Source organism: Sarcophilus harrisii, chromosome 5, assembly GCF_902635505.1.
Source record: "Sarcophilus harrisii chromosome 5, mSarHar1.11, whole genome shotgun sequence".
NCBI classification, from domain to species: domain Eukaryota; kingdom Metazoa; phylum Chordata; class Mammalia; order Dasyuromorphia; family Dasyuridae; genus Sarcophilus; species Sarcophilus harrisii.
The window spans coordinates 218,104,395-218,120,784 of NC_045430.1; the positions used below are offsets into that span (position 1 = coordinate 218,104,395).

General features: G+C 34.1%; 1 long non-coding RNA gene across 1 annotated transcript in view; it reads right to left on the bottom strand.

The window, feature by feature from the left end:
• Nucleotides 1-2,149: 2,149 nt before the first annotated feature.
• The window catches only part of LOC116419440, a 64,924-nt gene continuing 50,683 nt past the window's right edge, over nt 2,150-16,390 (bottom strand). Inside the window, exon 5 of the long non-coding RNA XR_004229753.1 lies at nt 2,150-2,932. This is a non-coding gene — a long non-coding RNA (uncharacterized LOC116419440). The remainder of the gene's footprint in view (nt 2,933-16,390) is intronic.

The following is a 16,390-nucleotide window of genomic DNA, read 5'->3' on the forward strand; positions in this document are numbered from 1 at the left end:
TATATTGTAATAGATGTATTCTGAACATTATATGAAAACTTCCTTTTTCTAAATGATCTCAAATCCACATTTTAAATGAATTAGGAAGGTTTTTTTTAGTACTAAGAATGATAATAATTACAAAGAGAGGCAATAGCCCACCTTATGCAGGTTAATCAGGTGAGGAAATTCCTTTTACCAATGCAGATGAGAGAACAACTTCTCTGCAATTTATGGATTGCAAAAGTTACCTAGAATATCAAGTTTAGTGACTTGCTTTTGTTCACAAAGCCAGTATTATGTCAGGAGCAGAAATTGAATATAGCTGACATTTAAATATAGCTGACTTTAAAGTTTTCAAAGCTCTTTACTTATATTATCTGTCTTACTGAGCTTCAAAACAACCTTGTGAGTTAGGTCCTACAGGAATCATAATCCCTTTTCACATAGAAGACTGAGCCTCAGAGATAATGATTCTGTCCAGTCAAAGAGTAAGTATCAAAGGCAGGATTCAGGGCCAGGTCTTCTTGCCTCTAAGTCCAACTAAGACATACTGTCTCTCAATTAGATTAAACAATCTTCTAAGGAATCATTACATAAAGCAAAGGATTCTTTTGTAAACTAAATAATCTCACCATAATATTATCTTTTATGACTTTTTCACCATGACAAATCAGGTGTACATAGAGTGAATTCTCTGTTCTCTGTATCCTCCATGTATTAAGTGTTTCATAATACTCTAGAAATATTCAGGTGCCACCCCCATAGAGCTTTTCTTATGAGAAATTAAAGACAAACATTGTAAAACTACTCTTCTGTGAACCACTGTGATTTAGGTCATAAAAGATGCTTTATTCATTATTTCACATCCTTCACAACATAATTTTTAGAAAGCTCCCTACCTGCCTCTCATTTTTGGAAAGAGTGGAAATTAAAAACTAAAAGTATTTTTCTTTCTAGATGGTAGAAGAGTGTGTAGGTGTGAAGGGAAAGAAAAAAAAAAAGCAACTCAAACTTTTTCTCATTCATTTCTAGAAAATACAGCAGATATTAGGAAGGAGTGATTTTACAATAGATCGTGTTGAATGGACTGAAAATGTGACTTTTTATTATGAAGAGAACAATACCCAGAGATTTAAAACTAACTTCTCACTTGGAAACAGGGGTAAGGGCAAAGAGAGGGACATATGTTCTTCTTTACATTTGGCAGAACTTCATACATAAAATGAAAATAATGTCTTCTACTGTTAAAATGGGAGAATAGAGCAAACCTAAACTAGAAAAGAATGAAAATGACTAGTACTAGAACAGTAAGATAATGTCTTCTTGAACTCTTATCTTCACCTTGTTTTCCTTTCTTCCAATCAAGTCCAGGTTCATTTTTTCTGCCTGGTTAATAGAAAAATAGATACTTCTTTGATTTTGTCCTCTTTGGTCTGACTCTCTATACTTCTAGTAGGCGAAAAATTAGGGAATATTTTGACTTTCTCATGGCCAGTGATAAATGAAAGGTGACTTTTTCTAATGGAAGTAATAATCTTTTCCTCTATTATTTCTCTTTTAAGTTTTTTTTTTTTTTTAATATGGCCTCATATTGAAGAAAAGTTCAATCAGCAATCAGTTGCAATTGTCCTTTGGCAAATATTAATTGTGTTCATTTTTATAATAGTTAAAGATTCCATTATTTTATATGCTGATTAATTTCCATAGATGGGTAAGTTTGTAATAAACTGAGGCTTCACTCTCATGATTATATGCTGAAAGCTTCTTTTTAAATGTTCTACCTACTGAGCAAAATTTTACATGTATATTTAATGGATTTCAGCTTGTCAGTTATTCTACTGGCCAGAGTTTAATAATATCCTGAGTGTACTGACCGTCAAAAAATATAAATTGGTGGTTTCAATATTGATACATTTTATGCTTAATATATAATATGTTTGATGAATAAATGGATAAATGAAAGATAGATGATCTAGTGAATGCACAAATAAAGGCGAAGCAGAATGCAAAGCAAATGGGTGGGGGGAGAATCAATAATTACTTAACTTTTGCTTAGGGAAAAGTTAAAATGATCTATACCTTTTTTATAGTCACTTAGGTTCCTTATCTCTGATCCTCTTCTCCATTAACATGTTCATGATTATTCAACATAAATATTTATTGATTTAAATCAAAGTGAATATCAAGAGATTAGGGAATTGTGTTGCTTTCCAATTTTTGGATCCATTTGAATAGAACATTGATAAATAAGCTTTTTGGAAATAATGTCTAACATCAAGAACCACTACAAGACTCTAGGGATTTTGACACTAAACCCACAAATTCTCTGCCTTAAAAATCAGACATATGAACCACACAAGGTTCAGTCTTTACAAGGGAATACCACCTAGTACAGGGCAGTCATTGTGCTAAGCACTTTGAGGAGTTTGATCTTTAATAAGAAGAATTTGAATCCTTTTGAAAAAAAAAAATCTTCAGCCCCTGAGATCCTGGGACAAGTTATTGAAAGCTTACATTTTGGTTCATGAATAGTCTCTCCAAAGAGAGATTTAAAAGAGTATAATGCATAATGTGAACCAAAAAAAGAAAAATTTCCTACACAATAAGCTAAAAGGCACAAAATTCACAGTTTGTAATGACATAATGACTTAAAACCTACACAGATTTCAGTATCTTAATTTATAATATGTTTTATAAACTCTCCTGGGATACTAACATTCAAAATCCATTGGAACATGAAGACGTTTGGAGGAATTTCTGAATATTCATGTCCATATTTCAACACATGTATGCATTCAGAACACGTCTATTTATCCTTCTTCTAGAGGTCATTTTTTTTTTTCCACAGAAGAAACTTTTCCTTGCTTCCAATCTTCTGAAACTAATAAACTTCCAGCTGTCTTAAAACCAATAAATTTTAAACTTGGACATCTTGTTCATTCTTGGTCACCTGCTTAGAAAAGAAAAGATTATGGAGATCAGACAACTAGGGCCTGGGTCGGTACACTTATGATATTATTATACATACCTATACATACCAGCTGCCATGGGAGAATGACTGATTTGATGTTGCTTTGGGAAAAATTTGGCCAATTCTTTATTCAACACCAAAAGTATTGAAATTAAATTTTCCATTGAGTTAGGTAGGAGAAAGAGTGAGATTAAAGTCTCTCTCCTGATTGATCCATCACTCTGCCCATGTGATGCAGATATGGTGTGGGAGAAACTCAAAGAACCACAGCAACTGTCACTTCATATCAAACAGCTAGACAATATTAGTTTTGTGTGAACAAAGCATTAATAGCAATCAGGAATTCTGTTGTTTCCAACATGCTCCACAGTCACTTGATATGTTAGCTGGAAACAGAAAGGTGAAATCTAAACATGCTCCATATCATGGACCTCATAAGAGAAGAGAACTATACTTTGATGGTATACTCTCATTGAGTTTGCTTAATGGACATATTTTCTGTGAAATCTGTTTAGATCACTTTGAGTGTATATTCTAGGCTGTTTAAAATCAACCTCAAGATAATGGACCATAAGTGTAGAAATTTAAAACTAGAAAGGATTTTAGAGATCGCCAAGTTCAATCTTCTTTGAGAAATTGAAGCCCATTGTGCTTGTCCAAGCATACTCAAGAAAAGTTGGTCTTTGGCTTTTGACTGTAAATCCAGTGTTATTCTCACTGCATCATATTTCTGAATGAGCCATTTTTCACAAAGAAGACAATAGCCAAAGATCTCTCTAAAGGAAAAAAAAAGTCCATATATTCTCATAGTGTGCTTCTTTGAACATTTTTATTATTAAATGACATATGCATAAACTTTAGAGTCTTCTTTGTGAAAAGCATTGCAAATTTTGCTATTTCCAGAAAATGATTTCTGGAATTATAGATTTATTTTTAGTTCTTTTATGTATTCTATTGGATAAAGGACATTTAAGATTAATGAAATTTAAATAAGGCTTCTATATATGAGTTTTGTATAATCTAAATTGCATTAAATTTTTGTTGTTCAGTCATGTGAGTTTTGTTCAATTCTTTATGATCCATTTGGTGTTTTTGTGACAAAGGTACTGGACTGATTTGTGTTTTTTTTTTCCCCAGTTCATTTTACAAATGAAGAAACAAAGGCAACTGGGATTAAACTACATTCCAGGGAAAAAATTAAATGTCTAAACCTAGATTCAAATTCAGATCTTCTTAATGCTAACCCCAGAACACTCCATCAACTGAACCATTTAACTGTATTTTATTGAATAATAAATAAAATTATTCTAGATTTTGTAAATTAATTTCCAATCCATCAGTCTGTACAAATTCCCTGTAATTAATATGGTATGAATTTATAAAGGAAAACCTCATAGGGCGAACTTGATTCTAATATGAATACTCAATTCAGATGACTAGATAAACATATTCATTTCAGTCAATGGTCAGATAACAGCATTTTTGAATAAATGCTAATAACAGGGTTTTGTTGTTGTTGTTTGTTTGTTTTGTTTTGTTTTTCCTGAGGCAACTGGGGTTAAGTGACTTGCCAGGGTCACACAGCTAGGAAGCATTAAGTGTTTGAGACCAGATTTGAACTCAGATATTCCTGACTTCAAGGATAGTTCTCTATCCACTGTGCCATCTAGCTGTCCCAAATATTAACATTTTTGATTCATATCTTAGTCCTTTATGATGTATCAAGAGCTTTCTTAATGCCTTTTCTTTTTCTCCTTTTTTATATATGTTTAAAGTGCTTTGTTCCAATGTATTGTATTTGTATTGCCTGCTGTTTTCCGATTCTTGTATTTTGAAATAAAGGGGAGGGAAGATAGAAATTTAGCATTTCTCAGGGCCACAGATTCTGCAGTTGTTAAGAATTTATTGCCCTCCCAAGATATCTACAATTGTTTTTTCAGTTGCTTATGCTCTCCAAATTCAGTTGTGAAAGTCTTAGCTTTCAAAAGGCTTTTATAGTTCCTTTTTTAAAGTTATAACCCCTTTATGAATCTATTTCTCTCTTTACTATTCAGAAGTGAGGCTTTTTTATTAATCTGATGCCTTCCTCACCTCCATGTGTTCCCAAACCAAGAATTAATTCCATTTTAGAAGTTATATAAGAAGATTAAATTTATGCTTATGACTCATTTTACCAACAGCAGAAGGTAAATCCCATTATAATTTACAATAGCTTTTTTTACTGGCCTTTTCTACCTTTACTTCTTTCTCTTTATTAAAGGCAATATCTGATTAGATTGATCTAAAATGAAGTCTTCAAATCAAAGTTCAGAACATTCACAAATTTGGTGAGACAATTGCCTTTAGCCACTATATTAAAGACCATAACACTTTAGTAACATTGTGTCTAGAATCAATGAATTGGTATATAAATGAAGAAGTGATAATATATCTTCTTTAAAGAAATATCTTTCACTAGGGAAGAATAGTATTCCCATATTTAAGTATAGATTATATACAAAACAAATGAAAATAGATGCTGAAGTTTGGGTACTAATGATTCTGAGAAATCAGAAATGTCCTTTTGAAGGAAGTGACTGGAAAGAGGTAAGTGTTCCAAGAAGTAGAAAGGAAAGAGTACCTCATTCAAGGAATGGGGGATGAGTCCCCCCTCCACAGAATAGGAAGATAGGATATCTTACATAAAATAAGCTACTTTGGCTGGCATTTGGATTGCATGTTGCTGGGCCCCAATTATGAATGGATTTAGGTGTCAAGCAAAGGGGAGTCCCTGCAGCATGAGCAAATGAGTTAATTAATTGTGACCTCACAGAATATCATTTTGGCACAAATAGAGAAAAGAAATTGGAACGGGGAGTAGCTGGATGGGAAGAAGACCAATTAGAGAAGAACAAAAATCTAGGTGAGAGATTTTGAGAGCTTGAATTAACATATTATGAATAGAATGAAAGGGACAGAAATGAGAAATGACATGAAATTAGAATAATAAAATTTAGCAAGTGATTGGATTTTGGTCTGCAGTGTAAGGAGTAAAAAATGGATGAGGGGTTTCCTATTTTGAGTCTTTGTGGCTAGTATACCTTTGAATGGTGTTGACTCAACAGATATAGGTAAATGAATAGAAATTTTGGGCATATGGCAAAAGATTGCATAAGTATGTGCATATATGTATTATGTTTATATATGTATATTGAGTTATTCCTTCCACATCACAGGAGTTAGGATGACAACAACTTTAAGATCCGGAAAATTCACATAAAAATTTTAGAGAGCTTCATGCTAGCGGTCTGATTTTTTCTTTTTTTATGGGGTGTTATAGTACCGTATTGCAAAACATGGATTGATATTATACAGTGTCATAATATAGTTTTATGCATTTCTGAGTTTCTAAAATTTTTCTGTGTCATCTGTTGCTCTTCACAATTTGCTTCCACATATCTGCAAAAAAACCCAAAATTACATTTAATTTATTATATCAGCCCACAACATATTGAAACCATGATGGGGAAAGTCACAATGTGGAAGAGATAAATATATATAAGTATGTGTGTCTGAATATACATATTTATTTATATTTGTATTCATAGGCATTTATATGTATACCTACACAAAAATATTGAGAGAGTTGAAGATTACAGGAAGGGTGATTGTGGGGAAAGCTTGAAGGATGAAATGGAAGAGGGTAAGATTAAGGAATCATCCCAGAACCATAAGCTTACAAAAACAAAGTGAAAAGAAAACTCAAAGGTTATCTTCTTCAGTCCTTTAATTTTCCAATTGAGAATATTTAATAATTTTTATAGAGATTGTAACTTGAAAAAGGTAATACAAATGATGTAGGAGAGGGGAATTTGAACCCAGAGGCTAAAATTCAATATCTAGCACTTTTTTTCCCAAAGCAGAAGAACTGTTTTAAGCAAGAAGAAAAACATCATTTCACTTTTGTTTATTGTTTGTCCTTTGCTCTTAAAAAAGACCATGATGTCAGGGAGGTGATACCATGACATTCTAATGGATTGAATTTAATTGAGGAAGGGCTCTCTGCAAGGACACTTGCTTCATTTTCCCCTGCAGATTCATCTGGGTCCAGTGGCTAGATATAGGTCAGAATGACTGGTCCTAGTCTTTGGCTGTTTTAATCCAATATCTTCAATAGGTCACAGTTTGACTGAGGCCATACTCATTCACTGATTTAGTATGGGCAGCAATTGAGGCAAAGAATAGCCTCTTTCACTTGGTTAAAATAAATAAATAAATTTGGGAGGGGAAAATCCTCAGGCTTTCTGATCACAGAAGTAATTGCAACTTACTCTGAGTCAATCAGGGCAGAAACAGTGAGCAGTTGTGGCTTGGTCTGTTGTTAGCCAATCCATGAGAGTTAGAGTGAATTTGGTTTAAGGCATAGTCTTTAAGAAATAATTTTAGAGGGGAAATGAAAGAGGGAAACCTCCAACAAATAGATTTTTTTTAAGATAGGAGTTATTTCCTTAGCTGAGAAGTGTTGTGGAACACTGAGGATAGAAAAGTGTTTGAATAACTGTATTATGTTATAAGAGTATGATAATTAGATTTTATTATATTATATATTCCACAGGTTTTGTTGTTGTTGTTGTTGTTCATTAAGAAAATAACATTAAATTGTATTTACTTAAAACATTCAAGTGAAACTAATATGACTCTAAAATGACTAATTTTGAAATAAACTGACCAAGTCATTGGATTAAATTATATTTTATATGTATACTAATTGCCCTTGGAATATCACATTTTATTATTTTTTTTATTAAACAAAAATTTGTAGCATGAAATTTAGAGAGCATATTCCAAAAATATCCATCCTATTTAATTTTCCCACATATTGGGCATATCTCTTCATCTTTTCAAAATTTTGAAACTTTTTTTTCTTTGAATCGCAAAGGTTGAATCTTCTAATTGTACAAAAATAGTAAATAAATGTCAACCAACAAGTATTTACCATGGGATTGCTATGTAATACTGTTTTTGGAAAATTAGGTGATATGTATAAAGTGCCAAACTTGGAGTCAGGAAGATCTAAGTTTAAATTCAATCTCAGACACTTATAAGAATTAAAATGGCAATTAATTTCATTGGAGTTGAAAAGCTCATTAAGTGAAGTAACATGAAGAAAAGAAGTCTTAGGAATCTGAGGGACATTCATAGTTAGAGTGTAATCTGGAGAGGTTTCAGCAAAGGAGACAGAGAAGCAGTAGTCAGAAGAATCAGGAGAGATTGATGGTCTGAAAATTTATAGAGTAGAGAGTATCAAGGAAGATCAATAATGTGAAAGACTTCTGAGATAAGGAATATGAAGACTGAGAATAGATCATTGGATTTGGTAACCAAGAGACCATTAGCAATTATGGAGGGAGCAATTTCAATTTAATTCTAAAAGTTGGAAGCTATAGTATAAGGGATTAGGAAGAGAGCAAGAGGAGAGAAAATGGCAGCACCTATTATAGATGGCTTTTTGAAGAGTTTAGCTACAAACAAAAGACGAGAAAAAAGACAATAGTATGTATGCAAGGACTAAGTGAGGGTTTTTGGTGGAGACATTGTCATGTTTGTAGGCTGTAGGAAATGAATCAGTAGTCAGGAAATGATTGAAAAATAAGTGAAAGAGTAGAAATAACAATGGGAGGTTTGTTGGAGAATTTGGGATGGAATGAGATATTTTGAACAACTAGAGCAGGGGTCCTCAAACTTTTTAAATAGGGGGCCAGTTCACTGTCTCTCAGACTGTTGGAGGTCTGGACTGTAGTAAAAACAAAAATTATGAACAAATTCCTATGCACGCTGCATATATCTTATTTTGAAGTGAAGGATCAAAACGGGAACAAATACAATATTTAAAATGAAGTAAAGTTAAATCAACAAACTTGCCAGTATTTCAATGGGAACTATGGGCCTGCTTTTGGCTAATGATATGGTCAATGTCTGGTTCCATATTTGTCACTGCTAGTCGTAACAAGTGATGCAAGTGTGCATCCGTTAGTCTTGATCTGGTTGGAGATTTCAAATGGTTCTTTCTAGAAAATGTCTGTTCACAGACATAAGTGCTGCCAAAGATGGTTGGCATTTTGAGTGCATGGTTCCTGAGATGAGGATATGTCTCAGAAGGGAGAGATGCATAGAAATTATGAAGGCTGCTTGACTTGAATGCATCTTTCAGAGAGTCACAATTCTTCAGTTCAGCCAGTTCCATTTGGTAAATTGTATCCACATTTTCAATGTCAATAGAAAATGGGTTATGGAAAAGCTGTATGTCCTGTTCATGGAGATGAATCTTTAAATCTAAATTGGAACTCCTTTTGCAATTTTTCCAATGAATCCACTAATGTTTTGTTTGGGAATGCAATCAGTGTTTTTTCTGCTAACAGATTTTGAGTTGTGGGGAGATGGCAGAAGTTTTCCTCCTTCACTTGTTTGATGAGGAGGTCTAATTTTACTTCAAATGCTTTGACATGTGATCACATGTCACAGATGAGGCCCCCCCTTTCTTTGAAGTTGCATATTGAAATTGTTGAGTAGCTCTGTTACATCTGTCAGAAAGGCAAAGTGCCATTTCCATTCTGTATCATTGAGCTCTGGTACTTCGTTGTTTTTTGAAAGCAGAAAAGTTGTAATCTGTGGAAGTAAGTCATAGAAACATTTCAAAACTCTCCCTCGACTCAGCCAATGGACTTCTGTGTGATATAGAACATCTTCATACTCAACATTTAGCTCAGACAGAAATTCCTGAAATTGTATGTGATTTAGTACATTAGCTGTAATGAAGTTAACACAAGATACCACAATTTTCATAACAGAGTGCCACTTCAGTGATTTACTACACAGCACTTGTTGGTGGATGAGGCAGTGTATGGCTATTGGATGAGAATGGTTATATTTGTCCAACTCTTGGTTAATGCGAGCAATTACTCCTTTCTTAGACCCCACCATGCTAGGAGCACCATCAGTTGTCATGCTGGCTAGTTTAGCCCAGTCCAACTCCAAACTATTAATAGTTTAGCAAACCTTTTCATAGATATCCTCTCCTGTAATTGTTCCTTTGATGCTTTGCAGTGCAACAAGCTCTTCTATGAATTCAAAATAATCATTCGTCCCATGAATAAAAATTAGAAGTTGTGCAGAATCACAAACATCATTGCTTTTGTCAAGTGCTAAGGAAAAATATGAAAAAATTTTTATGGAGTTTTGCAAATGCTGATGCAGATTGTCTCCCATTTCTTCAATCCTCCATGTAATTGTAGGTCCTGAAATAAATCAGCTTTCTCTAGACACAGCTCTTTGGCAACAGAAAGAAGGCATTCTTTAACAAATTCTCCCTCCACAAATGATCTGCCAGTGCATGCTATTAGCTTGGCAACTTGAAAACTTGCTCACAGTGATGAAATAATTAGCTGCTTCTACTTCACAAAAGTATTTTGCTGAGTTGTCAATGTATTTTCAGTTTTAATATTTTATCTTTTCTCACTTCTCCAACGAAACAATTATATTTATCTTTATGTTGAGTTTCATAGTGTCCACACAAATTATATTCTTTGAACACAGACACTATATTCTGGCGTATCAGACATATAGCTCTTTCCTTGTACTGCATGAAAAAGTAATCATAAGTCCACTCTTCTTTGAATAACCTACACTCCGAGTCTATTTTTCTTTTCTTGACATCATTATTTCCTAGGGATTCCAAATTGCTATTACAAAATACATATATATATATATATATATATATATATATATATATATATATATATATATATATAAAATAACGGTACAAAACAATATACCAGCAATAATGTTGCCCACACAAAGACATACAGACTGCAATGCCCAACTTCCTCCAAGCTACCTCTGTGCTGTGATGCCTTCATTTCCCACACTCTCTATCCCACTCTTCAGACTCCTACTTCTTTTTTTTTAATTTAATAGCCTTTTATTTACAGGTTATATGTATGGGTAACTTTACAGCATTAACAATTGCCAAACCTCTTGTTCCAATTTTCACCTCTTACCCCCCACCCCCTCCCCCAGATGGCAGAATGACCAGTAAATGTTAAATACATTAAAATATAAATTAGATACACAATAAGTATACATGACCAAACTGCTATTTTGCTGTACAAAAAGAATCAGACTCTGAAATATTCACAATTAGCTTGTGAAGGAAATCAAAAATGCAGGTGGGCATAAATATAGGGATTGGGAATTCAATGTAATGGTTTTTAGTCATCTCCCAGAGTTCTTTCGCTAGGTGCAGCTGGTTCAGTTCATTACTGCTCTATTGGAAATGATTTGGTTGATTTCATTGCTGAGGATGGCCAGTCCATCAGAACTGGTCATCATATAATATTATTGTTGAAGTATATAATGATCTCCTGGTCACTGCTCATTTCACTCAGCATCAGTTCATGTAAGTCTCTCAGGCCTTTCTGAAATCATCCTGTTGGTCATTTCTTACAGAACAATAATATTCCATAATATTCATATACCACAGTTTATTCAGCCATTCTCCAACTGATGGGCATCCACTCAGTTTCCAGTTTCTAGCCACTATAATGAGGGCTGCCACGAACATTCGTGAACATACAAGTCCCTCTCCCTTCTTTAGTATCTCTTTGGGATATAAGCCCAGTAGTAACACTGCTGGATCAAAGGGTATGCACAGTTTGATAACTTTTTGAGCATAGTTCCAAACTACTCTCCAGAATGGTTGGATTTGTTCACAACTCCACCAACAACACATCGATGTCCCAGTTTTCCCACATCCCCTCCAACAATCATCATTATTTTTTCCTTTCATCTTAGCCAATCTGACAGGTGTGTAGTGGTATCTTAGAGTTGTCTTAATTTTCATTTCTCTGATTAATAATGACTTGGAGCATCTTTTCATATGACTAGAAATACAGACTCCCACTTCTAACCTTCACTGCTGCAGTGAATTCCCCCTGCAGCAGCCATGACACATACATCCCCCACGCCTATCTGTTGTGGTGGCTGCCGTTACTGTACAAGGCTGTGGGCCATCAGTTCTCCATCTTCTGCATCTCTCTCCCTTCCCCACACTACACACCCTATCATGGGAACTCACCTCACCCCAGTATCGCCCCACACTCTGTCTCCACCACCTCAGCCCGGTGCCGGAAGTGTGTGTTGCTAATGCAAGTTTAGGTCGAATGTCACTTCCAGTCTAATTTTGCCATATCCTTGAGGGCTGCATAAATGTCCTCAGCTGGCCACATCTGGCCCATGAGCCATAGTTTGAGGACGCCTGAACTAGAGAAATTAGCCTTAGTAGACTAAGACTACTTCATCAGATGTATATCAGAAGAGAAAATGAAATAGTGATAAAAATACATCTGTGGATTAGAAAATGAGGAAAAGGAGAAAACAGAGCTCACAAAGAATGACTTATTTTTCTTTTTTTCCCCTGTGAAATAGAGACAAGGTTTTCAGTTGAAGATGAAAAAAACTGGAAACTATGGGAAATTTGAAGAAAGATGAAAAGATTTGGAGAAGCTCCTATGGAAAGTAGGATGGTAAATTGATAAAGGAGGCATATAGGATTGGCTAGCAACAAATGAAGCATTAAAGTACAAAATGGTTCAACTTCTAAGTCTTATAAATCTTGCTAAAAATAAAGTTTTTGTCCTTTTATTCAGCCCCATTTTTGTGTTCTTCTGTGGTATAGTAATTATTTGGAAGATGGAGAATGTGCTTTATGATGATAGGATCATGTGTAGAAAGTTGCAAGTAACCATAGAGAAGACAATCCAAACTCTTTACAGCTGAAAAAGTCCAGGCAAAGGTTAAGACAATTGGTCAAAAAATCCAAGATCAAGAAATCTGGAATGTCATTGGCCTCAATAGAAAAGCTTAAAATTAATAAGTCAAGATTTAATAACTTTTCTCCTTTTCAAGGCTATTAGTCTATGTAATGAACCATGATCTCTCCCAGAGGTTAAGTGATTTTATCAGGGTATTAGGTGATAGAATCAGGGTTCAGACCCAGGTTGTCTGATTCTAAACTCAATCTTCCTTTTACTGAAGTACACTGCCTTGAAAGAAACAAATTCTTATAGCTAAGAAAATATTACAACTTGATTCAAAATCACATTTATACAGATGATTTATATAAAGACAAGGTCAGATACCTCAAATGCAAATTATTTCTAGCAACCTCATGCTTTTTAAGAAATTCATTCATCCTTCTCCATAAAGTATCATCCCATTTCTGATAATTGAACACAAGCCACCTGAACACTGATAATTTCTGGGGTTGCATTCAAAAAAGGAATTTGCTCTAATAAATGTAAAATCTTAAGCTACTTTGCATTTTGTGCTGCTTTTGGCAGTTGCTATAAATCAATTAAATGAATAGTAAATAAATTTAGGTCCTGGAGTTTTGAGGGAGAAAAACAAAAACAAGGACATCATTATGAGGGGGAAGGTGGATAGTAATGTCTGTTGTATGCTAAAGAATGTAAACAAAAGCCTATCTATTCCCAAATAGGGTAATAAGATTATACATTCAGACTTAGAAGAACATTTAGAAGTCATGAAGGCCAATAGTTGATTTTATAGGTGATGGAATTGAAGTGGATATAAGTGATGTGACTTATCCAAGGTCCTGCCTTTAGTGACAGGGGTAACAGGTGAACCTACATCCTCTGACTTAGTATCACTTACTTGCCACTCAGCATTTGATAATCAAGCATTTTTTAAATTCCTAGGTTAAATGATTTTATTAGGAAAGTTAAAGCATTTTCATCTATTAACATAACTTAACACAAGTAAGTTTGCCTGCTCACTTAGAATACACAGAAGGAGGTATTATGGGCTAAGGGATATATAAATATTATCTCATTTGATAACAAGGTAGGCAAGTTCAGGAAGATGGGAAAAGACAAAAGATCTAAAGTATGGGATTCTTCAAGCTAGAAGCCAAGCCCATTATAGTTAGATAGCATAATAATAGAACAGTGGATACCCCATGATAGTGATATAAGTAATAATTATTGTATCCAATACTAGGCCACTAAAAATTTGAGGAATACATGTTGTAACTAATATTGATATGATCAGATGGAATAGAATTTAGAAGGCCTGACAATTAGAGAGAGTTGATAGACTTGTATGACTTCACTAACTAGAAACCATAGACCTTAACACCCAGTTTGTCACTACCAGCTGGTAAGCTATTCCACCAGACTTTCCCAGCAGTAGCCTGAGATTACTATCCTAGGAATTCTGTATTCTATATCCCAACTGAGGCATCAGTTTGCTTTCTATGGCTACATTTTGTACTATGTGCTCAGAATTATAACTCAGCTAAGAAAACATTGAAATGCTAGCAATTATGTGGATACAGTTCAGGATATAGATTTTTGTTCTGGATAAGGGATTCTTAATTTTGGATTCATGGATCATCAAGAGAATCTGGGATAGATTTCAGATAATCCATCAACTGGAATTAGGGGGAAATTGTGTGTGTGTGTGTGTGTGTGTGTGTGTGTGTGTGTTTGTAAGTATCTATATTTATTTAACTAACAACTGAAATTGAGTATTTTCTTAAATGTTTACTTATATTTTTGTCTGGGACAGAATTTATAGTCTCCATAACAATGCCAAAAGTGTCCATGATATAACAGAGGTTAAGAGCCTTGATTCAGCTCTAGCTATCTACCTTCATCATTGCCATTCCTGTCAGTCCCAATTATCTGTAAACCAGACCATGGTGTTTTTTCCAAAGGATTGACATTACTCATTATCTTAAAATCTTTCTTTCTGTCCAAATTCTGCCCCCCCAACATTATATAAGAAAAAAAAAAATTGAATGCACTTGAATCTGCAAATCTATTGTATATAACTTGCTGTTCTTTTGAAGATATAATGAAGTTGTCATGTACATTCTTCCTTCTTATTTTCCCTTTCCACAGCCCTAGAGATTGCTACCCTCAAACACAAATAGCTCTGTTTGTGTATCAATGAATGTCTGTGTATGTGTGCATGTTTATAAGTATTTATACATATATATGTATATATATGTGTGTGTGTGTGTGTATGTGTGTATACTCCATTACTTCTTTTTCTGAATGCAGATAGTGTCTTTCTTAATATGTCCTTTATTGTTAATTTGGATATTTATAATTGCAAAATGGTTTATTCATTCAAAGTAGTTCTTAAAATAATATTGCTGTTACTGTATACCACATTCTCTTGATTCACGTTTTGCTCATTATTTTGTATAAGTCTTTCCATGTTTTACTAAGATCATTGTGCTTATAATTTCTTATAACTCAGTAATATTCTATCATAAAATATACCACAACTTGTTCAGCCATTCACCAATTGGTAGACATTCCTGAAATTTCCAGTTCTTTGTTTTCTGTCAAATATTGAGTGATAATATTCCATTGAAAATGAATGTTCACTATTCCTCCAAGACATAAATGAATCTTTAAATTCTCAAAGCCTCTATTAGCATTTATGTCTAATTCTCTCTAGGATAAATTAAAAGGAAGCTCATGAATGTGGGGAGGGAGCAAAGCTCAAGAGGAAGAATTTAAACCTTGGTATTTGAAAGGATATCAGCTGACTAAATGATTAGGCACATGGCGGGGGCGGGGGTGGGAGAGTATGCCCTCAAAATAGCCTGTGGTCTAGAATTGTACCCAGAATTTTATAATTTTGCTTTATAATCCTTTATCCAAGACTTTCTGGAGTCAGCTAGGTGATCCAGTGGGTAGAGCACTATAGCTGGATTCAGAAAGATCTGAGTTCAAATTCAGCCTTAGTTATTTCCTAGCTGTATGATCCTGAACAAGTCATTTTACCTCTATTTGCCTCAGTTTCCTAGACTGAAAAGTGGGGATGGTCTGCTTCTCAGGATTGCTGTGAGAATCAAATGAGAAAATTGAAGAGATACTGGTATGCTCCTAAAAGACTATTTCAATCAATAATTCAGTCATCAGGTAACCTGCCAAATACCAGAATCTGATGATACTAGTATAGAAATGAACATCTGAATGCATTTTTCCACAAATATGATGTCACAGGATGGTAAGGTTAGGTTTTCTAGAATTTATATTTTAGGTGAATTATAAATGATATCAAATCATTTATAATTTAAACACAGTATCTATCATATTTTAATGGGAAAATATGATCCAAGTTCCAAAAATACTACTTGAAATACACACTATTGCCACTCAATATATTCATAAATCAAGCACTGTCCATCTACTAACAGACTAGTATAATATAGTATAGAGCATCAGTTTCTGGATTCAGAGGACCTGGCTTCAAATTGTGTTCTGATGCTTACTACCTATGTGATCTTGGGCAATTATTCTCCATGTGCCTTAGTTTCCTTATCTTTAAGATGAGATGTATGGACTAAATGATTTTTGAGGT